Source organism: Molossus molossus, unplaced genomic scaffold (assembly GCF_014108415.1).
Source record: "Molossus molossus isolate mMolMol1 unplaced genomic scaffold, mMolMol1.p scaffold_m16_p_12, whole genome shotgun sequence".
Taxonomy (NCBI): domain Eukaryota; kingdom Metazoa; phylum Chordata; class Mammalia; order Chiroptera; family Molossidae; genus Molossus; species Molossus molossus.
In genome coordinates this window covers 16,552,070-16,577,454 of record NW_023425347.1, presented here as the reverse complement: position 1 = coordinate 16,577,454, position 25,385 = coordinate 16,552,070, and the positions used below count along the sequence as shown (strand labels likewise).

General features: G+C 47.2%; 1 pseudogene; it reads left to right on the top strand.

The window, feature by feature from the left end:
• The first annotated feature begins 3,227 nt into the window (after positions 1-3,227).
• On the top strand, positions 3,228-9,920 carry LOC118626229 (annotated as a pseudogene).
• The last annotated feature ends 15,465 nt before the right edge of the window (positions 9,921-25,385 follow it).

Genomic DNA, 25,385 nt, shown 5'->3' with positions numbered 1-25,385 from the left:
TGATTTGAAAAACAAGTCTAAATGCAAGACTAACATTTTCAAAAATGTTTAGTTTCCCAGCTGCCCTTGGCCCTGCCCCCACTGGCCAGAGCTTTGCCTCAGGCCCTGCTGCCTAGGCCCGCCCCCCCCCCCCCCCCCCCCGCCCCTCCCGCCCCTCCTGCCCCAGGGACAAGCAGGTGCACGGAGGCCATCTGAGCGCTGTTCCTCGGGCCCATCTGGGCTGCTGACACCACCCACGCACCCAGCCCTCCTTCCGACTGGTTCTGTTCTCACCCAGCAACAGCCCCTGTTTTCCCACAAACATGCTTTCAGGCTCTGTCCTCCCCTCCTTGCAAAGACCCCTCTCCTTCCACACACACAGACGGGCATCCTCCAGTGTGTCTGGCTGTCAGCACCTCACCCGACCCCGAATTGCCTAAGGCAGGGTCCAGCCAGCAGGGGCGCAGCTGGCGGGCTCAGCTCGGACTCCCGCCGGTCAGGGCGCCGGCCATGGCCGCAGAGGGAGTCAGAGGTGAGCCGCAGCAGGGGACACGTTGGCGGACCAGCCCGCCACGGAGAGGACGCGCTGTCTCGCGGTCTCACGCATTTCGAGATGTTTCACTTTACTCTCACACTTCAGTGACACTTTGGCTGCTTCTATATTATGTTCATAAGACTATCAGTACTATTTTATTTTATTTTATTTCATTCATTCATTTATTTATCTATCCTCACCCGAGGACATTTTTTGCATTTATCTTCAGATAGAGTAGGAGGGAGAGAGGGAGGAAGAGAGAGAGAAACATGGACGTGAGAGAGACACATTGAGTGGATGCCACCCACACGACCCCAACCGGGACCAGGGACACACTGCAACCGAGGTACATGCCCTTAGCAGGAACCAAACCCAGCACTCTCTGGTCTGCAGGCCGAAGCTCTAACTGCTGACCCAAACTATCCAGGGCAACATCAGCCCTTTTACAGGCCAGGCCTGTGAGAGCTGCACCCCTCTCCCCAGCCCTGCTGAGAGCACAGTGGACGCTGTATGACTTTGCCCTGGCTGCTGCTGTAAGAAATGCCCTAGTCTGGGCAGCTTAAATGAAGACATTTGTTCTCTCTCAGTTCTGGGGCCAGAAGTCCGGGATCACGGTGTGGGCAGGGCCACGCTCCCTCCGAAGGCTCAGGGAGGACCTGTTCCAGGCCTCGGGCCCAGCTCTGGTGGCCTCAGATGTCTCCGGCCTGTAGACGGCTTCCCCCTACTGTGTCCTCACACGTCCTGCCTCTGCTCTGCTCTTCTCAAAGGGATGCTGGTCTTAGGGATAAGGACCCACCCCAAGGACCTCATCTTAACTCGGTCACCCACAGACCCTATTTCCAAATGAGATCACACTGCCAGGTCCTGAGAGTTAGGACTGCAACATCTTTTGGGGAGACACCGTTGAGCCCCTAAGTGTGGGTTTTGCCTAGGTGCTGGAGCATAGCTTACTTTCTTCATTCTCTGTGACCCGTAACTCAGCCCTGTTTGGCTCCGTGTCTTTGTCCAGTGGTCGCGCTGACCTCGTATCTGCCTTCTGGTGCAGCGAGGTGTTCGGGCGCACCTGCACCCCTGCCCCCACCGGCCCTGGCCATGCCCAGCCCTGGGGAGCTCGGTGCCTTTGCCCTAAGTGGTGACACAGGATGTCCAGGGCTCAGGCTGCCTTTGGAGCACACTTCCCAGTCCAGTCTCCCGCAGCCGGGCACCCCATGCCCACTGGCGTCATCCCAGAGGGAAGACAGCCGGTGGCTGTGGCAGCGGTCACCCTGCGGAGGGCCCTGCTCTCGGCCTCCTTCCGCTGCAGCGAGGAGAGGGGAGCGGTGTGAGAGGCTGCCCCGGGCTGGGCCTTCCGCACTGTTCGCCGACACATGTCGCTAGGAGCCTTCCGGCCTGTTCTCAGAACAGCTCCTGCAACCCTGAGGGCTGGCACCGTGGCCCTGATAGGACGTGAACGTGTGACCAGGAACCCCTGCTCTTTATTATGAACTTGACCCCAAGGTGACACTGCCTCTGAGAGTGAGAGCGGAGGCTTGAGGGGGGCCTCCCCGTGGCCCTTCCATCCCGGGGCTCCACCCCTCAGGGACGGGCTGAGTGTGAGCAGTCAGGTCACAGGGCAAAGTGTGACCGGCTTCCCCTCGGCGAGCATTCCTGTGGGACCTGCGTGCGAGGGGCTGGCTGGGACCTGGCTGAGTGCTGGCTGCTGGCCGAGGCGTTCGGTCAGCTTGTTAGTGGCGGATAAGGAGTGTCCACTGGTGGGAGTGGGGGAGCCCTTTCCCCGGGGTTGGGTTCTTGTGATACCTTGAGAAAAATAATTTTCTAAGACTCACACGGGGACTGAGTGGTCTTTATTTGCATGGAGTTACACCCCTGGGTTTCTGAAGTCCCCGTTCCCTTACACCAGTCCTGGAAGACAAGAGCTGGGGTTTCAGCAGAACCAGAAGCGGGGCCAGTGTCCAGAGCTTCCACGGTGAACTTGAGTCCAGGGTAGCCCCAGCTGCTAACTGCAGTCCAGTAGTCCATCGAGCCGGGGGCTCACGTGGCTGTGAGCCCTGTGGGCCACTCCAGAGCCCAGAGCTCGTGGGCCAGGAGTCGGGCGTGAGCAGCATGAGAGCGAGCGAGCCCCAGCGGGAGAACCCCCTCGTTTAGGAGTTTAAGCATCAAATCTTCCCATCTGTACTGGCTACGCCTACTCCGGTCAGTGCCCTGCTCCCGGGTGATTGGCCGGCAGGCATTTTCCCACGTCACCTGGACCTTACAGGACACACCTCTAGACGCCTCTGTCCAGCCCTCCCTTGGCTCTGGGAGAACAGACTGGGAGAATATTACACCAGCTTCCTGGCAAAGCTGTGTAAAGGGCATGGCTATATTATTTAGTCTCCTCTTTGCTCCTTTCCTGTTAGTAATAACCAGGTCATTACAACAGTACAAGACAAGAGGGTGCGCGTAAGTCCTTGTTTTGGACAGCTTCATGTCTGAGGAGGCTGGGAGCAACTTGGTCTACCGAGTCTGAGGAGGACACCAACCTAGGACCTCGGGGTCCCTATTCACTGGAAGCCTCACCATTTTCTTTCCAAGGAACAAGTTGTGAGAAGGGGCCTATGCAGGGCCTGCAGTTTTGCGAACACTTAATAGGCCTCAGGCAGCCCTGCAGAGTTGGCCAGACAGGCCCAAGTCAGAGCCCACGGCAGAGCCATTTTGGAGCTAGCACGACGCGATGGCCGCCGCCCAGAACGCGCACAAGCACTGGCGCGGTGCGCGCCCAGCACGGACGCGGGGCGGAGGGCTCGGGCCTCCCGGCTCTGTCCCAGTCTCCCCTGCTGCCCAGGAAGAGGTCCCATCCAGCCATCTGGCCAGCCCTCCTGTCCATTCACCCATATCACTGGCTACCAAACCCCAAAACTTTCAGAGTGCAGACTGATGCCCACCTGTGCCCACAGGCCGTTCCCTTGGTGAAGCTGGCGGGAGCCACACCCTTAGAAGTGCAACTCTTCCCCCCTTGGGGAACCATGGCTCCCATTTGGAAGCCTCCCTCCAGCAGGCTCAGCTTTGTCCTTCCTGGAGGGAGAAATGAGGGGCGAGAGAGGCTGCTTCTGGTCCCTGCAAGTCGCTGGGCCCACAGCTCCTGGCCAGGCCGCAGAGCCTGGACACCGCGCCGAGCTCACCAGGCCCGGAGCTGAGGTGTTCCTTGACACTTCTTTGCAGGGGAATGTCATTATTCCACCTTAAGGTCCACGTGCTGTCTCTCTCCATGGACCCATCAGATTAAAACGTGAGGAAGAAGAACATCTACCGTGAACCATTGTCCACATTCAGCAGATCAAGTAGCCATCATGTGACCACGAATCTATAGTGTTCTGGGTGTGGGGCCACCGTGTGAGGGTCAGGGCGTAAGGCCAGGCAACACCAATGGCCCTGCACCCACTCGGTGGACTGCCCAATTACCGCTACAGCCACTTGTAAGGGGCACCATGGTGCCGTTTGTCCTACGAGCAAGGGCTGTTTTCCTACAGTGTCTGGTGCTGTGGCCGCAGACACTACACTCGGTGTCTCCAAGCCCAGTGCTGACCTAGAAGCAGGAGAGCACTGTCTTTCTGAGCTTTCCCCAGATGAGCCCCTTCCCCACCAGATCACAGGGCTGGTCAGGAACTGGGGTCTCTAGTGGCCCTGGGAACGTACGTGATCAGAGCATAAATGGGGCGGCAAAAAGTCTGGGTCCCTTTCCTTAATCTCAGCCCTGCCTGCTCTCCACGAGAAAGCCCCGTCCAGCCCCCTGGAGCACCCTCCTGTGCATTCACCTATTCCCGTCTCCCCCCAACCCCAGCCTTTGGAGTGCAGCTCGGGGCCCACCTGTGCGCACAGGCCGTTCCCTCAGTGAATCGATCGGAGCCGCATCTCTCGGTAAACTGTCCGCCCCTCGCGGGACCGTGGCTCCCGCTTGAAGGCCTCTCTCCAGGATCACAGAGCTGGTCAGCAGCCTGGGGTCTTTAGTGGCCTTGGGGACACAAGTGAGTGGCCGGGAAGAAGACCCAGTGACTCAGGGCAGGATTCAAGCTGCCTCCCGGTCAAACCCTGGCTTCGTGAGGCAGGTGTGGCTGAGGGAAGTTACCCGCCTCCCCGGCACAGGTCCTCTCTGACCGGGCGACTGCTGCCCTTTCTCCTGCTCTAGGCAGAGGGGACTCTGACCCACCTCCCGCCCGGCCAGGTTCCCGACAGGCTGCTGCTCTCCGCTTTTTCCCTCCAGGAGCTCCAACGTCAAACGCTGCCGGGCCTACGACAAATGCGTTGCTGGCTTTGACCGTCACTGCAATGGCTCAACAACTGCACTGGGAGCCCGGTCACTGGAAAGCCAGCTGGGGCGGGGGGCGAAGAGGAGGGAACGGGGGACCCTGAAGGGAGGGCCAGTGGGCTGGGGGCCTCACGGGCTAGAGCTGGGCTGTGTTTCATGACCCAGCCCAGCAGCACACAGGGTCCCTCCTGTGTCCTTGTCTGGTTCTGAAACAGATTTGGAGGGAGCCGAGCCTGGACAGGCCATGTGAAGCTGTCCTCACAAAGTACATCGCTGGAGAGCCTGATTAGGGTTGGACAGGAGCAGCCCCTGTGCACAGGGCACAGGCTGGGCTGCCGGGTCCTAGACCTGCTGGCCTGGGTCCCTTCGCGTCCTGCCCATGAGGGCTGTCAGGCCCCGAGCACAGAGCAAGTGGCTGGGAGCCCGGGCTGGGAGCAGGGAACAGCAGGCTGGTCCGTGGGCTGCAGGCTGTGGACACCCTGGAATCTTGCACTGAATTTCTGGGTGGGCCAGGGGCTGGCCAGGTAACACCCATCTCTGAGAGTCAGTTCACCTTTGTGAGCTGGGGCTGTTCCCCTCCTCGAAGCCTCTGGTGGGGATTAAATGAGATCACCGCATGTTGTCACCGCATGTTGTGAGGCAACATAAAGCTGTAGGTGTGATCAGTAGTGGTCACGAATCAGTGACGTCACCTAGAGCACAGGAAAGAAATGCTCAAAGGACAAAAAAGGGCTGAGCTCCACCATGCGACCAAAGCAGAATTCAGGGTATTCGAGGTGGCCCACATTGAGGGGACACGTAGGCTCTTGTCCTGGGCCGCCTGGGCCGCCCGCGCCGTGGGGACGGGCTGGTGCCCATGTCTGCTCTCGGGAGCTGTGGTCAGGTCTGCGCAGGTCTCTTCAGCTTCCCACAGGGGCTTCTTCAGCTCGGCGGCCCCTGAGCAGCCAGGTTACCGTTTCTGGTCACCATCCTCTTGTACACTTTAATCCAGCAGCGTGGAGCCCCTGGGTGTGCCACACAGATTCCCACGATGGAAGCACGTGTGCTGCTTTCTGGTGGCTTCCCTGGGGTTTCTCCCATGTCTTAGCCTCACCCGCCAGCCCACTTCTGGATCAAAGTCTTCAGGACGGTCGCCCGGATTTCCCTAGGCTGGGTGAGAGGAGTGGGGTGCGGGAGCTGGAGAGGGCCTGGCACCCCTCCCCCGGTGAGGGCCCAGTCTCCACACTTCATCCAGCAGCTTCCAATTACCAGGGAGGCGGGTTTGGGGTCTGGAGGCATTAGGCGTCAGAGAGTGGGGTCTGCACTCGGTCCCCCACAGTTGGTCATGGATGGGAGCGGGGCTCTCTGTGGACAGGCCCTGGCTTCACGGATGTCGGCACAGCTTTCTGCTTGGACTCCGTCCCGGAGGCTGCCCGAGCCCTGCAGCACGGCAGTTCATGGCCATCGCCTTTGGGTGCCACATATGGACCTGGGCTCAAGCCCTTTCCTAGAGAGACAGAAAGAGGGGAAGAAGGAGAACATCACGCAAAAATGAGAAAATGAATAAACTCTGCAATCTAATTGACACTAGCATCGCTATGCCAATTTTCCAATTGGATGTTGTACTAGTTACATAAGATGTCACCACTGGTGGAAGATGGGTGAAGGGCTCACAGAAGTCTGTGTACTGTGTTTGCAAATTTATGTCTATAATTATTTCCAAAAAAGTGTTTTATAAAAAGCAAAACAGTCAATTATATTAATATGAATAGCAACCAAAAAGTTTAAAAATACAGTTTACATTGAAAAGCGTAAGCACTGGCCAGTTTGGCTCAGCGGTGAGAGCATCGGCCCGTGGACCAAAGAGTCGAGGGTTTGATTCCGGTCAAGGGCACGCACCTCAGTTGCAGTTCGGTCCTCAGCCCTGGTTGGGGTCATGGAAGAGGCAACCAGTCGATGTGTCTCTCTCACACCGATGTTTTTTTTTCCTCTCTCTCTCCCTTCTACTTTATCTGAAAATCAATGGGAAGGTGTTCTTGGGTATGGATTTAAAGAAAGAAAAAAAGAAAAGAAAAGCATAAACTACCTACAAATCAATATAACAAAAGATGTACTTTTACAGAGAAAATCATAAAGGCTCTATTGACAGAAATAAGAAAACCTACATAAATGAAGAGATAACATGTCCTTAAATATTTACAAGACTCAACTACTATAAAGATAGCAAATCTTGCCCAGCTGACATGGCTCAGTGGATTGACCATTGTTCCATGGTCTGAGAGGTCCCGGTTCAATTCCATGTCAGGGCACGTGCCCGGGTGTTGGGCTGGATCCCCAGTGGGGGGTGTGCAGGAGGCCGCTGAGCGATGTTTCTTTCTCACATCAATGGCTCTCTCTCTCTCCCCCTCCCTCTCTCTCTCTAAAAAATCAATAAAAACATATTTTTTAAAAAGATAGCAAATCTTCCCATACTGATTAATGAGTCAGTACAATTCAAATCAAGACCAGGTTTTGATTTTTAAAGAAATATGACAATTTAAAAAACATTTATATGTAAATTCAAAAGGCTAAGGATAACAAGACAATGGTAAGCACAGTGGATCAAAGTGTTCTACCTGAGCCCTGGCTGTTTGGGTCAGCGATTAGAGCATCAGCCCACAGACCAGTGAGTCTCGAGTTGGGTTCCCGCTAAGGACATGTACCTCGGTTGCAGTTTATCCCCAGACTCAGTTGGGGTTGTGTGGGCGGCAACCAGTCGATGTGTCTCTTTCACATCGATGTTTCTCTCTCTCTCTTCTTCCCTCTCCCCCTCTCGTTCTATCTGAAGATAAATGCAAAAATGTCCTCAGGTGAGGATAAAAAAAGAAAAGTGTTCTACCTGATCTTTAAAACCATTATAAAGCTTAACTAATTTAGATGGTACGCTATTAGTATAACAAAAGACAGATCAATGGGAAATATTAGACAAACTAGAAACAGACCCATACAACATGATATATAAAACTTAATGTATAAAAACAGCAGCAGGGCACATCAGCAAGAAAAGGACAGGGAGAACAAGATAAAATGTCCGAATATCGTTTAACATTTTAACCATATTCAACCTTTCAATCCATGAATACTAGATGTCTTTCCATTTATTTGTGTATTCTTTTATTTCTTTCATCAATATTTGCAGTTTTCAGCATACAAGTCTTTCACCCCCTTGGTTAAGTGTATTCCTAAGTTATTTTTTTAAAAATTTGATGCTGTTTTGAAGGGATTGTTTTGTCAATTGCCTTTTCAGATAGTTCATTGTAGGTATATGAAAATATAATTTTTGCATGTTGATTTTATGTATTGCAAGTTTACTGGATTTGTTTATTCTAAGAGGGCTTTGTTTGTCAAGGTCTTTAGGGCTTTCTACAAATGACATCATGTCATCTACAAACAGATAATTTAAATTCTTCATTTCTGATTTGACTATCTTTTATTTCCTTTTCTTGCCTAATTGTTCTGACAAGGACTTCTGGTAATATGTTGAATAGAAGTGGCAAGAGCAAGAATCCCGGTCTTGGAGAAAAAGCTTTTTATTTATCACCATTGATAAACACACATCAAAACCACTATGAGGTATCACTTCACACCCATTAATTATAAAAAAATAACAACGACAAATGCTGGCCAGGATGGGAAACAATTAAAATCCTTGTTCACTCTTGTGGAAATGTAAAATGACGCAGCCTCTATGGAAAACAGTATGGGGGTTCCTAAAAAATCTTTAAATAACCTACTATATGATCCAGCAATCCCAATCCTGGCTATTTTATCCAAAAGAATAACAATCAGGATCTCAAAAGATATCTGCACACCATATGGATTGTAGCATTATTCACAATAACAAAGATATGGAAACACCCCAATTGTTCATCCAGAGATGAAAGGATAAAGAAAAAGTTGCAGATAAATACAAGAGAATATTATTATGCCTGAAAAAGGAAGGAAATTTTACCATTTACAATGAGATGGATGAACCTGGAAGACATGCTTTGCGAAATCAGTCAGAGAAGGACAAATACTGCAATGATTCTATTCACATGAGGTGTCTAAACTAGTCACAGTTATGGACGCAGAACGTAAAACAGTGGTTGCCAGGGAATGGGAGGAGGGAAAAATTGGGAGTTATTATTCAATGAGTATGAAGTTACAGTTATACAAAATGATGAAGTTCTAGAGATCTGCTGGACAACAGGTGCCTCTAGGTAACAGTAAGGTGTTGTGCACTGAAACATTTGTTAAGAGGGTAGATCTGCCAAGTATTCTTACGAAAAGCAAAAGCAAAGGGACACAAGGAAACTTCTGGAAGCAGTGGCTGTATTCATAACTTTGTGGTGATGGTATCATTTGTGTACGCATATGTCCCAGCTCATCAAATTAGATACATTAAGTATGTGCCGTTTTTGTATATCAATTATACTTCAATAAAACTGTAAAAAAATAAAAGTAGAGATTTTCAGGCACCTTCTGCAAAATGAATACTTTCCCCCGTGTGCTGAAAAAAAAGGAAGAAAAAATAAGAAAAGTAGCAGTCAGTGGGAGGTGCCTTCATCGTCGAACCTGACTAGAAGAGCACAAGAAGAAACAACACGCAACCCAGACCCTTTAGGCAATTTTGCCGAAATCTCCAAGAAATATTCAGAGAGATGGAAGACTGGGTCTGCAAAAGAAAAGTCAAAGTTTGAGGATATGGCAAAGAGTGGCAAAGCTTGCAATGACAGGGAGATAAAAATTCTGTTTCTCCCAAAGGTGATGAAGAAAGAAAAACGATCCCAATGCTCCTAAACAGCCTCCATCTGCCTTCTTCCCGTTTTTCTCTGAACTTTGTCCAAAGATCAAAAGTGAGCACTCTGGTTTGTCCAACAGGGATACTGCAAAAAAGTTGGGTGAAACGTGGTCTGAACAGTCAGCCAAAGAGAAGCCACCATATGAACATAGAGCGGCTAAGTAAAGGAGAGATATGAAGAGGCTATTCCTGCAAACTGTCCGAGGGCAACTAAGTGGGAATAAGGGCCCTGGCAGGCCACCCGGCTCACAGAACAACACACCAGAGGAGGAGAGGAGGAAGAGGAGGAAGATGATGGGGAGCACAAAGAGGAAGAATAAAGGGCTAGCCTGTAATGATGTGTCTGGAGCGTTATGCGTTTTCTCGGGCAATTGCTTTGCTAAGAATGTGCATTCAAGTGCAGCTCAGTATGAGCGTCAGGGTAAAAGTTGTACAGATTCTTGTATAGCTGATAAGATTCTTTGTAGGGAACATACTTTTTTTTTTTTTTTTTTAATGCAGGTTGTGCCTTTTAGAGGGGCTACTAAATAGAGTTTAAAGCTTCTGGTGTTAAATGTTTCTAAATATTTAATGGTTTCTTTAATTTCTTTATTTGTGTATGGTAGTAACACATCCAACTCATAGGACTTAGTATCAGTAGTAAATTTTGGATTTTTTTAGGATGTTGCATTTGTGTTTTAAAACATTCTGAAAGAGAATTCTGTTATTAAGGAAAAGTAAGGTGTATACCACGTTTTAAGAGAGGAGTAGCCAACAGTACTGGATGCTGCAGAGATCGCAAGATGAGAACTAAAAAGACACCACTGAGATGACCTTTGAATGGCATGAGAGTTGATGAAAATGTTCTAAAACCAAATGATGGCGATGGCTGCACTTCTTCGTAAATTCACTAAAAATAACTGAATTGTACACTTGAAATGAGTGAGTTTTATTAATTTTATGGTATGCAAATTATACCTCAATAAAGTTGTTTTATGTCGTTTTAATTTAAAATTTTTTTGTAAATTCTGAGACACTTATATTTATATGGGGGGAATAATGACACTGTACTCATGCCTCACATTATACCCCAAATGAATTCAGGTAGATTGGTGACCTAAAAAAATAGATGCAAAATGTAAAAGCTTTTAGAATATGATATAGGAGAACAACTTCGTGACCTCAGGTTAGGGACACCATAAACTACCCAGCAAGTACCAACCTCATCACTGTGTGCCTTCAACCAAAGAAGAAATTGAGCAAAGGCCAAGGACAAATCGTTCCAGGGGAAGGAACATCAAGGTGACAGGATTCCCAGTTTTCCACAGAACCTGGAGCGGAAGAGAGGCTCTCTGCCTTGCCGCCACAGAAGCAAAAGCCGATCATCACCCATAACAACCAACACACAGCTGAGCACAGACTGCAGCTGGTGAGGGCAGACATTGTGCCTCTGCGGAACGTTCCCATCCAGGTGGGCAAAGTCAGCCGGGGGTCTATTCCTTGCAGAACTTGTCAGCAGTGACGTTAGGGCAAAGTGAGTCAGGTGGGTCTCAAAGTCTATCAAAGGAAAGAGACAGCCCCCAAATAACTAAATCACAATACGTTTTCAAACTACCGTAACAGAAATAACAGACAGCAACCTTGGAATACTAAGACTGAAAGAAAGTCCACTTTTATGAGTGGATGGGGGTGACGGGATAAAACGGACAGTAAAAACAATCTGAATGGATCTCAGAGAGGAAAGTTCAGAGTGGTACTGGTCTAGAAGTGTGACTGAAGGAAAGGGTGAAGGAAGTGCAAGGACTAAGAAGGAAAAAAGAAGAGCCAATAAAGGAGCAGGTGACTCAGTTTGCACTTCAGTTCTACGAGCAACAGTGCTGTGAGCAGAGGTTTGAAATGCCTCTGACTATGCACAGGCTGTCTCCTCGCAGCAGAGCATGCGTATCGGTCCTTGTCTACTAAGCAGACTCTGCGGACCTGAAAATCATTCAGGTCCGTGTTACACTCTCCCTGACCCCTCCAGGCAGAGCTGGGCTCCTCCCCACACAGCTGGGCAAACTTTGAAATATCATAATGAGCCTTCATCACATCATGTTTAATGAAGTTTTTATTTCTCTATCTCTTTCTTCTACTACACTATAAGCTCCTTATGACAAGGTCAGTATATATATATATATATATATACCCTTTTATGTTAGCACCTGTTAAAGACCCTAGCACAAAGTGGGTACTCAGGGAATATTGCTGAATGAATGACCAGAACTGTACTAAGAGATGGTGGCTGTCACAAGCAGTACAGACCAGACAGGAGAAGTCAAATACAGTAAAACCATTTTGGAAACTGCTGTGAAATTCCAGGTAGGAAGTAATGAGGAGCTGACTGCAGGCAATGATTGGAAAACAAGAAAAGTGATTCAAAGACTTATGGACGATAACAAAAGAGAACTAGACGATGATCATCAAGAGTCAAAGCCCTTGTTCCTGGAAAGTCAATTATTGAAATATTTATTGAGAATTTCCTTGGTACAGTATACTATATTACGCATTAAGGATGTGATAATAAGCAAAACAAAAACTTTCTGCCTTCATTGTAATAGAGGTAGGGAAACATCAGAAAGAGATAAAATCTTGGGAAAAATTAAGTTTGGTCTAGAAGGGCAACTAGAGATGCTCTGAGGTTCTAAAGTCAGGGCAGGAAATATTTTAGGATCACCTACAGTTTATCCTTTGTGGGTTTATAAGATCAAGAGAGAAAATGTGTAGGGTGAGCTAAGACACCAAGATTGAACCTTGAGTAAAAACATATATAGATATGGGGGTGGAGGAAAATCAGGGAGAAAAACAAAAGAGAGTCAAGAAAGGTAAAATAAGAATAAAGCATTTTTTTTTAACTGAAAAAAAAAGAGATGTTTGTTTGAAGATGGAGGGATGGTATATAGTGTTACTTTATAAACGTACATCACTGAAACATACAAAATGACCTCAACACATACTTCCTTGGACTTGGACAGGTGATCTTTACAAAAGAAGTTTCCAGAGAACGATAGGAATGAACACCAAATTACAAGGTCAGAGAAAAAGGCGGCGAGGGGAGGGGGAAGAAAGGGGACAACGCAGAGGAAGGAAGGAGGGCAGGAGAAAGAAATACAATCTCCAATTATTATTGGAAATCAGTGGGGAAAGATATTGATCTATAGCTGCTCTGAGGTTAAAGACACGTCAAAGAAATTATTTAACCTCATTCTTTTCATCTGGAACTGGAATTTCAGTTATTCACGTTTAACGTAGGGCATATACAATGAAAATGAGAAAATAGTAACTGTTCTTAATAATTTATATAAAACTGGCCTGTGTCAGAATTCATTTTAAATACTGTATATACTGTAGAACAGCATGCCAATCAATTTCTTTCTCCATTTTAAAAACACACATTTTAGCCCTGGCTGGGTGGGTAAGTTGGTTGGAGTGCTGTTCCATGCATCAAAAAGGTTGCAGGTTCCGCCCTGGCCGGTTTGGCTCAGCGGTTAGACCATCAGCCTGCGGTCCGGAGAGACCCGGGTTCGGTTCCCGCTAAGGGCATGTACCTCGGTTGCAGTTTGTCCCCGGCCCTGGTTGGTCGTGCGGGTGGCAGCCACTCGATGTGTCCCTTTCACATCGATGTTTCCCTCTCTCTCTCTTCCCCTCTCTCCCTCCCACTCTGTACAAAAAATGTCCTCGGATGAGGATTAAAAAAAAAAAAAAAAAAAGGTTGCAGGTTCCCTTCCCAGTTGGGGCACATGCCTGGGTTGTGGGTTTGATCCCTGGTCAGGGTTCATATGGGAGGCAACGGATCCACGTTTCTCTCTCACATCAATGTTTCTCTCTATATATAAAATTCAATAAACGTATCCTTAGGTGAGGATTTTTTTTAAAGAAGCACATTTTTAACTTAACACCAACTTATAGTTAAATTACGATAATCTAGAATTTCCTTGCTTTTAAAGGGAAATTTGAAACACATACATGCAGAATGCAGTTAATTTTTAAAATCATTGTAGGCATATTATAAATATTTCCACCTTTATGTCCATATGAACGGGAAGTAAAACATAAGAGAGCATCCTAATATTGAAGAGCTTATACGATCTTTGAATCAGTTAAAATAATATGGTCATTAATTAAAGAAAACATTGATTTTTAAAAATCACACTGATAGCCCTAGGAAGAAAAAAACATCAAATTATTCTTCACTCTGATGTCATCAGATGTAAATATATGCTCATAAAATGAAATCAAACAAGAGACAGTAGTAAAAATATTTAAGTCCTTTCAGTGACTAGGAAAGAAGAACAAAGCATTGACTGGACTGCAGGGCAAGGGCAGGAGCAGTAGCCATGATCATGTTTTTTAACTGATCTGGGTGGAAATGAAGACGGGGTCTGCAATTTTCATAATGATTTTTAAAAAAAATTCAATATGTGACACCAAGTTCAGAGTTACAGAAACCACATAAAACATGCTAGAATCCCAACTTGGCTATGTTTACTAAAAGCTGTTTCTCTCCTGGAATTTTATTCCAGGTCTGAGATTGGAATTAGAAGAAAAACATTTTCTGAAGACTCAGCTGAACTGTAAAAGGCAGTGTCCCCACAACCAGTTCTTCTTACAGCCAGCAGATGGCGCCCTCCATAAAGACAACCCTTACACTGAATAGTCCTTGCACAGAATGAAGTGGGCTTATTCTTGGTCAGGGACAACTAAACAACTAACAAGAGTACTTTCCAAGGAAAAAAAGACAGAACAAATTATGTTATTCTCCCTAAGGATATACCTTAAGGCTATGTTGACATATTTGGTCCAATGTTCAAACAAAAAACTGCTTTTTTTTTTTTTTATCCTCACCCGAGGTCATTTTTCCATTTTTTGTACAGATAGAGTGGGAGGGAGAGAGAGGAGAGAGAGGAGAGAGAGAGAGAGAGAGAGAGAGAGAGAGAAAGAAACATCGACGTGAAAGGGACACATCGAGTGGCTGCCACCCGCACGACCAACCAGGGCCGGGGACAAACTGCAACCGGGGTACGCGCCCTTAGCGGGAACCGAACCCAGGTCTCTCTGGACCGCAGGCCAACACTCTAACAGCTGAGCCAAACCTGCTAGGGCAAAAGCTGCTTTATTTATTTATTTATTTATTTATTTATTTATTTTTGGTACTTGCCCCTAGCAGGAACCGAACCCGGGACTCTCTGGTCCACAGGTCGACGCTCCAACCGCTGAACCAAACTGGCCAGGGCAAAAGCTGCTTTTTTAAACATACAGTGTCACCACTAACACACAATTCAGCTTGAAATAATCTTTATTTATTCAAATTGAGTATATTTCAGTTATGCCTGTTATTCCTATGGGTCCTGGTAAAACAAGGTAATTTTAAATGCATCAGGAAAACCTTTTAGAAAGCTGACCCATTCTGTTTATATTATTTGTTAGTATCTATTTATAAAAGGTTAAACATAGAGTTACCCTTTTGTCTATATTATTTTAAAAGACAATCAGAGTTCTAGAAGAAAGGAGAGTAAAACTGGTCTAAACAGAAAAAGAACCCAGGCCTGGAACATCTCACCTAACACCAGTATCTGACTAATGACACAGCAAATCTTCTGTTTAATTCCTTCACAGTGATACTTTTTATATTAATAATGATAATACTTCTCCTTTATTGAATGATTTGTATTCCTCTAGTCAGTAATCAGCTAAATGTCCCATCCAGTGGGGGTATATACAATAGAGTAAAGACAGTCTTTCAACAAATTGGTGTTGGATAAATTAGACGCATGCAAAAAAAAAAAAATATATATATATATATATATATATATATATATATATGAACGAGACCATCTTCTTATGCCATATACAAGAATAAACTCAAAATGGATTAAATACTTAAATCTAAGAGTCAAAACAATAAAAATTCTAGAAGAAAACATAGGCAATAAAATCTCTGACATTTCTCTTAGCAACATTTTTTTGATATCTCTCTGCAGACAAGAGAAACAAACAAGCAAACAACAACAACAAAACGAATGGGCCAACATCACATGAAAAGTTCTTGCACAGCAAAGAAAACCATCAACAAAACAAACAAACAAAAAAACCCCCTGCTAAATAGGAGAAGATATTTGCCAATGATACATCCAATCAAAGGTTAATATCCAAAACATATGATGAACTCAGACAACTCAACACTATAAATACAAACAATCCTATTAAAAATGGGCAGAGGGCCTGAATAGAGTGTCATCCCAATACGCCAAGGTTGTGGGCTGGAACTCTGGTCAGGACACATACAAGAAGCAAGCAATGAGTGCATAAGTGGAACAATGAATGGATGTTTCTCTCTCCCTCCCTCCCACTCTGTCTGAAAATAAATGGGAAAATATCTTTGGGTGAAGATTAAAAAAAAAAAAAAAGATGTTCAACTTCACTAATCAGAGAAATGCAAATGAGATATCAATTCACACCTGTGAATTGTCAGAGTGGCTATCATCAATAAACCAACAAGTGTTGAGGATGTGGAGAAAAGGAAATAGCCATGTACCAGTGGTAGGAAGGCAGACTATGCACCCACTATGGAGAACTGTATGGAGATTCCTCAAAAAATTTAAAATGGACTTAGGACTCAGCAATTTCACTTCTGGGGATTTATCTGAAGAAACCCAAAACATTAATTCAAAAAGATATATGCATCTCTATACTTATTGCAGCATTATGTATAATAGCCAAGTTATGGAAGCAACCCAAGTGCCCATCAAGAGATGAGTGGATAAAAAAGTGGTGGTACATATATACAATGGAATATTACTTGGCCATAAAAAATGAAATCTTTTTTGGAACAGCATGGATGGACCTAGAGGATATTATGTTAAGTGAAATAAGTTAGACAGAGAAAGGCAAATACCATAGTATTTCACTTATATGTGGAATCTAAGGAGCAAAATAGACAAAATAGAAACTGACTCACAGACATAGAGATCAGAATGATGGTTCCCAGAGGGGAAGGGAGTTGGGGCTGAGTGAAAAAGGTGAAGGGATTAATAAGTACAACTTGGTCCTGGCATGTGTGGCTCAGGGGTTAAGCATCAACCCAAGAGGTTGCTGTTTCAATTGCTGGTCAGGGCATATGCCCAAGTTGTGGGTCCAATCCCCAGTGGCGGACAAGCAGGAGGCAGCCAATCGATGTTCTCTCTCATCGATGTTTCTCTCTCTCTCTCCTTTTCTCTTCCTCTCTCTGTAAAAAAATCAATAAAGAAAAATTAAAAAAAAAAAAGTAGTAGTACAGCTTGGTAGTCACAAAATAGTCAAATTGATGTAAAGTACAGCATAGGGAATATAGTCAATAAAATTGTAATAACTATCAACTGTGCCAGGTGGGTACTTGAAATATCAGGGTGACCACTTTATAAAATATATGCTTGTCTAATCACTACACTGTACACCTGAAACTACTACAAAATAATATTGAACAAAAACTGTAATTGAAAAATATAATTTAAAATAAGAATTATCTAAGTACTGGTTCCCTATTATTTTCTCAGCAAACAGAGATACAATGGTCATAACCATCAAACTCTATGTCCATCAAACTCTAGGTCCATAAAATTTTTAATGACACCTTTTCTCCCAGTATAAAATAATTTATAAATTTAAAAAAAATGTTTAATCATAGAGGTCTCATGACTTTTAATATCATTAATTTAAGAAGATTTCAATTTTGTTCAACATTTAATTTTAAATTTTTTTGTTCAGATAGAGTGGGAAGGAGAGAGAGAGAGAGAAACATTGACGTGAAAGGGACACATCGAGTAGTTGCCAACCGCACAACCCAACCAGGCCGGGGACAAACTGCAACCGAGGTACACGCCCTTAGCGGGAACTGAACCCGGGTCTCTCTGGACCGCAGGCCGACACTCTAACTGCTGAGCCAAACCGGCCAGGGCTTGTTCAACATTTAAAAGGCAGACACATGAAAATATACATCCAAACAAAAGCATAGTTTATACTGTTAAGTGATTTATAGCTAAAATTTTAAAGAAATGATACATGTTCAAGATTCTGAAGTCAATTCTCTGTTTGATTGAAACTCACCACTATTATAGTTATAAGCTTGTGCACGTTCTTTAACCTTTCAATGTTCTCATTTATAAAATATGCATAATAGCCCTGGCTGGTTTGGCTCAGCGGTTAGAGCGTTGGCCTGCGGTCTGGAGAGACCCGGGTTCGGTTCCCACTAGGGGCACGTACCTCGGTTGCAGTTTGTCCCTGGCCCTGGTTGGGTCGTGTGGGTGGCAGCCACTCTATGTGTCCCTTTCACGTCAATGTTTCTCTCTCTCTCCCTTCCTCTCTCCCTCCTGCTCTATCTGAACAAAATATCAGGGAAGTCTCCTCGGGTGAGGATTAAAAAAATAAAATAAAATAAAATAAAATAAAATATGCATAATAAAAGCACCTGAGCCATTTAAAAAGAAAGAGAGAGGAAGGAAGGAAGGAAGGAAGGAAGGAAGGAAGGAAGGAAGGAAGGAAGGAAGGAAGGAAGGAATTGACTAGTGATGGGTAACAGCATTGCAAGGAAGGGCAAATCCTAAGACTGATGGACTCACTTCAGAGAACTTCACTGACTCATTCACCACACACTGATCCGGCTGCAGCTTCTCTGTCCTGTGACTGGGCTCTGCTCCATCCCCTCCCCATGTCCACAGCAGTGTGGGCTGGGCCAGGGCAGATCTGGCAGCCCTTGGGGCTGGGCTGGAAGTGGGGCTGGAAGTGGATCTGGCAGCAGCTGGGGACCATTGAGAACAGTTGGGGACTGTTGGGGACTGTTGGAGACTGTTGGAGACTGTTGGGGACAGTTGGGGACAGTTGGGGACAGTTGGGGACAGTTGGGGACCAAGATGGCAGCCCGTGGAGCTGGCACATGGGGGGGAGCACCAGAAGATATAAGAGCAAATGGGGAAACATGTCAGAGCTGTAGCCATGGAGACCAGTGGGGTGGGGCTGCAGGGAGAGTGGGAACTTTGACTCGGAGTCTAGGCCGAATCAGAACCCCTGCAGCTGAGGCTGCTGTGGCCAAGTCACAGACCACGTGGTTGTTGTGGTCCCCTAGGCTGCTGGCCTGCACAGAAGGGGGCCAAGGTTGACAGGCAGCCATGGAAGTAAGGCTGCCTCAGCCAGGGTGGCAGGCTGGGGTTCGGGCCCCACCTCCCCGCCAACCCTTCCTCTGGAGCGGGGCCCAGCTCTGAGGGCTCGGCAGCCTCCAAACCCACCCTGCAGCCCCGCGCTGCCCGGTCTCCCACCTTTCAGTAGTTCCAAACTTCTGTTCTGGGGAAGGCTGGCGTCCTGCCGGTATTAATAGTATTGTTGGGGAAAAGGTATCCCTTGTCAAATACATGTGCAGAACGCACAGGGGTTGATCTGTGCTTTCCAGTGAAGAGTCCTGGCTGGGAGGGCCCTGGCTGGATAAGGGAGCAGGGGACAGCAGGCTGGCCCATGGGCTATGGACACCCTGAAATCTTGCACTGAACTTCTAGGAGGCCCAGGTGGCTGGCCAGGTAACACCCATCTCTGAGGATCAGTTTTACTGCCCTGGCTGGAAATTTAGTAATATGTGGACACGTTTGGGGTGGACATGTGCCCTTGGCCCCAATGTTAAAGGGAAAGCATTTGGTATGAATTAAGTATGAATTAGTTCTAAGTTTCATTGGTGCTTGCTATCCGATTTGAGGGTGTTTCCCCCCCCCCCCATTGTGAAATTTTTTATCGTAAATGTGTTATTATGTCAAGAGTGTTTTCTGTATGGTGCACTCACATGTTCAGTGTACTTTAACTTATTAATATTCTTATTATGTTAATTTACTTTCAGATGTTAAAACAATCTTGCATTCCTGGAATAACCCTCACTTAGTCACAGTGTATAATCTTATATGCATACACAGGAATATATATTTATATATATATATACACACATACATATATATGTATATACATTACTGAATTTGCTTGCTAATATTTTGTTAATGGTGTTTGCCTTCACATTCGTGAATGATATTGGCTTATAATATTATTTTGTGATGATGTTGACTGGCTTTGGTATCATATACTTGCCTCATGGAATGAGTTGAAATTACTACTTTCTTCTCTGTTTTCTGAAAGAATTTGTGCATGGTTGCTTTATTTTTTCTAAAAACACTAGGTAGAGTTCACCAATAAAGCCATCAGAGATGGATATTTTTTTAATGCAGAATTTAAATTTGGAGTTCAGTGTCATTATTTATTATATGTGTATTTGAATTTTCTATTGCTTCTTCAGTAAGTTTTGGTAATTGGTGCCAATTAAGTAGAATGATAAATCCCTTTCTTAAGTAATAAAGCTTATTTCAACCCTGGAACGTTTATAATTCAGTATAGAAAGTTTGAGACCCAAACCCATGTTAGTATTCTTGCATCACAAATTTTGATGCGCATTTGGGACTTCAGGTTCCTGAACACCGAGGAGAGTCTGTCCCGCGAAGGGTGGGAGAGGAAGGGGCGTGGCCTGACGTGTTAAGGTCCTGCCTGCACTTATTAGGTGAGTTTGCCTCGTTATCTCCTGCCTCCCACCACTGTTGGACTTCTCGGTGCACTTTGGGCTCTAAGTACTGTGGGTAGCAGCTGCTGTCCCCTGCATCCCCCCTGTACCCCGAAACCTCTGCAGAGATCCGATCTGTGTCTCTCGCCCTGTGGGAGTGTGGACGCAGATGGTTATGACACACGACTTAGACCATCACTTTGAGGAGTTGGCGTGGGTGGTAACAGCCCGTGGGAGGGCAGGGACTGTGAGGGGCTTTCCTATGAGCAGGGAGATGATGCCGTGTGGTAGGTTCGGTGGGATGGAGATTAAGCTAATTCTGCCCTTTGGTCATTTCCTCTCAAATCTGTCGTCACCCTGAGATGGAAATCTTTGTGCAAGCACTTCACGTCGAATCCATCTTCTCAGAAGCCCTTGGAGTCAGTGACATTATTCTTACTCGCCTGTGGGTGCGTGAAGTGAGGCTCAGGGAACGACTCGGGCTGAACCCAGGTTTGAACTTCAGCTCCGGCTCTGCTCCTGTGCACATGGCACCGCCTCCAGGAGGGAAGACGGGGAAGGTCACCCTCCATCCTCAGCTACTGTGCCCCTCAGGCTGCCCCTCGCTGTCCTGGAGGCCCCCCCGCAGTGCCTCAAAGGACAGCCCCTCCTGTGCTCCACCCCTGCCTGGAGCCCCTCTACCTCCACTGTAACGGACTCCATCATATCCTGGGTGTGTGGGCACTGGGCCAGCTTCTACAACAGATACAAAGGCAGGGAGAAAACACCCTGGACCAGGAAGCATGGAGTTCAGTCAAGAAAAAAGCCAAACTTGAAGTAAGTTTTAAAAAAAAAAAAGTTGCTCGGCCGGTGTGGCTCAGTATGTGACCCTGGACCCATGGAGCAAGACGTCGTCGGTTGGATTCCCGGTCAGGGCACACGCCCAGGTTGTGGGCCACATCTCCAGTGGGGGGCATGCAGGAGGCGGCCAACTGATATTCTCTCTCCCTTCCTCTCTCTCTAAAAAATCAATAAAGAAAAAAAGTCAAAAGTCAAAAATAAACTATTTTAGAAAGGTGCAAAAGGCCGATGTGTGTGATGCTTTGTAGGACAGGAAACGCTACTAAGTACATACTAATCAATGCCATTGTTGAGGGTCATTACTGAGCACTTTATATTTGCTCATTCTACTCAAAAAGTCCTCCAAAAGAAACAGTATAGTTCCTATTTTTGCAGATAGGAATATTAAATTAGAGCCCAGAGAATCTGAGCATGGTCATGCAGCTAGCAAGGGGCAGAGCTGACATCAAACACACGTCTTTCTGGCCCCCAAGTCAGCCTGATTCCCGTTTTTCCAGGTATTTTCCCACCACTCCATTTTCATCCCACTTGGTTGAGATGACGTCTTCATTGCTACCCGGCTGCTGAGTGAAAGGCTGGGATGCAGGTTCAGGTGCCCCGTGCCCAAGCCTGCTTTCTGTCCTGGCACAGAGCTGCTCGACTGCGGCCAACAAACGCCTGCAGAAAATGTGCCTTGGGGAAGGTCTCGATACAAATGAAGGCTGTTTACATGAAGAGAGTGGAAAGAACATCTCAAGGAGAGAACCGCCTGAGCTGTGGCGGGGCAGGAAGAGTCAGGGTCCGTCCTGAAGTTACAGAAGATGGTTTGGGGGGTTAGTTAAAGCCCTGAGGTGGACAGACCCCCTGATGAGCCTCCGAGCGGGGGAAGGCTTCACACCTCAGAGCCATGGTGCAGTCAGAGCTGTCGTGCTGTGGACAGCAGCAAGGTGGGGGGAGACGGTGACCCCCAGGAGCCTGGCAGCACGGCCGGGTCCCGGGGCTGGTGGCGCCGGGCAGGGTGGGCACATGGTGTTGGCGTGAGATCTTGAACAAGGACAAACCCAGGAGTGGAAAGCAGAGAGGGCTGTTCCCCGGAGCACTGCTAAGGCAGAGTCCATAGGACTATCTCGGTTCTCTCGAGTGGGGGGGAGCATTGGGGGGACTGACTTTCCCACGCAGGTGAAGGAGAGACAGTGCTGACGCTGACTAGAACAGAGAAGTCAGAGGTCATCTGGTTTCAACGATGTTTGCACTCTCATTTTGAGTCTGCTGGTTAGAGCAGTGATTTTCAACCCTTTTCATCGCATGGCACACAAACTAATTTCTAAAGTTCTAAAGCACACCTAAAATGTATTCTACATTTGCCGATCTGAAAAACAAGATAGGAATAATTAAATTCATGCACACTGGAGAGCTATTGTGTTGGCTGTTGTCACTTTTTTATGTGATCATCTGAAACAAAAGAGGTCAGTGTCCCTGAGTAAATAGTCCGGTGTTGCACGTGTGAAAAGTTCTGGCGGCGCAGCAGCTGAAAATCTCCGGGTTAGAGGGACCGCGAGGTTCCTGGAAGAGCGAGAACTGAGCTCAGGACTGAGAACGGACCGTGTGGGCCGCCTACAAGGGAGACGCTGAAGCAGAGAGTCTGGAGCCGTCCCCTGGGGCAGAGGGTCTCAAACTTGATTGTGCTCAAAACTGACCCGGGAGCCCGCTCAGTCACCTGACACAGCACAGACTTCACGCACGTCACCGCCCTCCTGAGAAGGTGACACTGACATGGCGTCTGAAGGTGCTGATCTAAAGAAACGAGCGGTAGAGGAATTCCTGGAAACATGGATGCTATTTTAGTTGTTTGCTTATTTTATTCACTTTTAAAGTTTTAAATAGGTTTTATTGATTTTAAGGGAGAGAGGAAGGGAGAGAAAGAGAGAGAGAGAAACATCAATAAGAGAGAAACATCAATTGGTTGCTTCCTATTCGGCCCCCATTAGGGAGCAGCCTGCAACCCGGGCGTGTGCTCTGACTTGGAATTGAACCAGCAACCTCTTGGTCCATGGGTCAATGCTGCACACTCAGTCACACCAGCCTGGCTGTTTGCTATTTTAATAAGTAGCCATTCCTACCTTTCAAATCACACCACCCAGGCTCTTATTTCATTTTCTTAATTACAATCCTGATCCTAAACCTAAAGTACGTGGGCTGACCTCTGCTCCGTCTCCGTTATCCGATAGTCAGGCACGCGGACGCTGGGGCCATGGAGCTTGGGGTTACATTTTGTTACCTACAGAATGTGATCGTGGGCAATTTACCCAAATGTCGTTGCGTAGAAGAGAGACCCTGTAGAAGAGAGACAGTAGATGTGTGCACCTACAGGGGCACTGTCATGATATCAAAATACAGTAAACACCACCTAGAACATGTTTAATAACTGTTGGCAATAAGTTTTATCCTGGGCTAGGCCTTGGAGGAGGCGACTCCTGCCAGAAAGATGTAGGAAGAGGTGCTGCTGAGTCAGAAGGTCATGAGTGGTTTCGTGACTTAGAACAGAAGCAACGTGCCAGCCTGCGGCCCAGCAGAGGCTCCGAGCGACTCCGTGTGAACCCAGCCAGGCTGCCACGGGCTGACAAGCAGAGGCCCTTTGACCCTTCTGACGACTGTTCAAGTTTCCAGTGTGGGGAACTACAATGATCTGTGCAAGATGCCGCTTCCGTTTGCGTGGGTCATCACTCTCTATTCTACTGTTGGCCACGTGTGGACCTTGTAGGGAGGACGCACTGCGCTCCTCCTCGTGGCAGGAAAAATCTTCCGAGAAACCACAGCGTGTGCAAAAGCCGTGATCTCAGGCTGACGAGGTTCAAAAGCAAACTAACCACCGGGCTTTTATTGATCTACAATAATTCAGAGAACTGATGTGTTTTGCCTTGTTTGACAACTTATTTCACTGATTTGATCAATGTTTCTCATCTTCTTGTGCCAACCCCTGCCTTTCATCTGGATCATCATCCCCCGCATAATACAAGCTGACATGTACTGAGACCTCCCCATGTTTCAGCACTGAGCTTAGCTCTTTAAAACATAACCTCCAGAAGTTCTCACAGCATCACTTCTGAGGTTGTTATTATTCCCACTTTACAGGTTAGAAGACTGAAGCTGTTTCTGTCTGGTAGGTAGGGTTTGAGGACTGACTGAAGGCAGGAGAGAGAGAATTCTGTGAGCTTCCTATCTGTCAAAGCTCCCGGGGGGAGACCACGTGGCAAGTCCCCCACCCTCACACCAGGACCCGTGGCATAGTCTCATAAACAGATGAAATCTCCTGTTTTATGAAGAGCATTTGGGGTGTCTTTAGAAATCAGCTTCTACAGAAGTTCTCCTAAGAAAGACCTTTTCTTCTTCTCAGACTCCCAGCAGAGTTCACGCATCCTGACTCCCTTGAAAAGGGCTCAGGATATGGGCAGGTCCATGGACATGGGCAAGTCGATCGGGGAGGGATGTAATAGAAGAAGCATCACAGTTGTTTCGTAGCTGCTCACCGTATAGAACAGAGTGTCTTACACCTGGGAAAGGAAGGGATGTGTGGCAAGGTGAAGACCAGGCCCTGGACTGAAGGCGCCCAGCACCCAGATCAAGGGCAGGACCTGTCTGGAGACAGCATTGCAGGCTCCTCTTTTCTGGGCTGATCTTTACAAGGGCATTGAAAGAAGGCAGGCCCAGGGACTCACTACTTGAGATCCCCACCCACTAACCCTGTAGAGGAGCTTACTGAAGTGCAGTGTCACAGAGGTCTCTTCAGGGCGCCACCCCTGCTGCTCTCTCAGATTGCCGGCCATCTGATTAGTAAAATGCACCATAGAGATTCAACCTGGTCTTTACTTATTTGACTCTGCGAGTGGTGGGTGTCCGATAGCCTGGGGACTGGCGCCAGGCAAACTGCTCGACCGTTGTCTCCTTGCTCAGCCTTGCCTCCCACCCTGTTCCAGAACGGCCGGCCTGAGCTTGTAGACTAACTCCTTCCTGCTCTTATGGACTCACATTCCAGAGGCTCCCATGCATAGGCCCCCGCAAGGCCAAACCCTAACAGACAAATCTCAGCTGCAATGGGCAGATATAAAAAAGCACAAACCCCAGCATTGGGCGCGGCTTCTAGGACTCGACCCCCGGAGTCTGGGAGCCCGCCCGGAGTGTACCCAATAAAGCCTGATCCGTTTATTCGGCTGATTGGCTCTCCAGTCTCTTCTCTGTTTTTTGGCGGCACCCCCGATTCCTTAGTGGGCCGCCAGGACCCCTCCGTGTCCAGTATCAAGGTGGCCATCTGGGCCAGCAGGGGAGTGTGGGGGACGAGGAGACACAGGGACAACAGGACCTGCTGCACTGGAGGTGCTCATCAGTGCATCTTGCC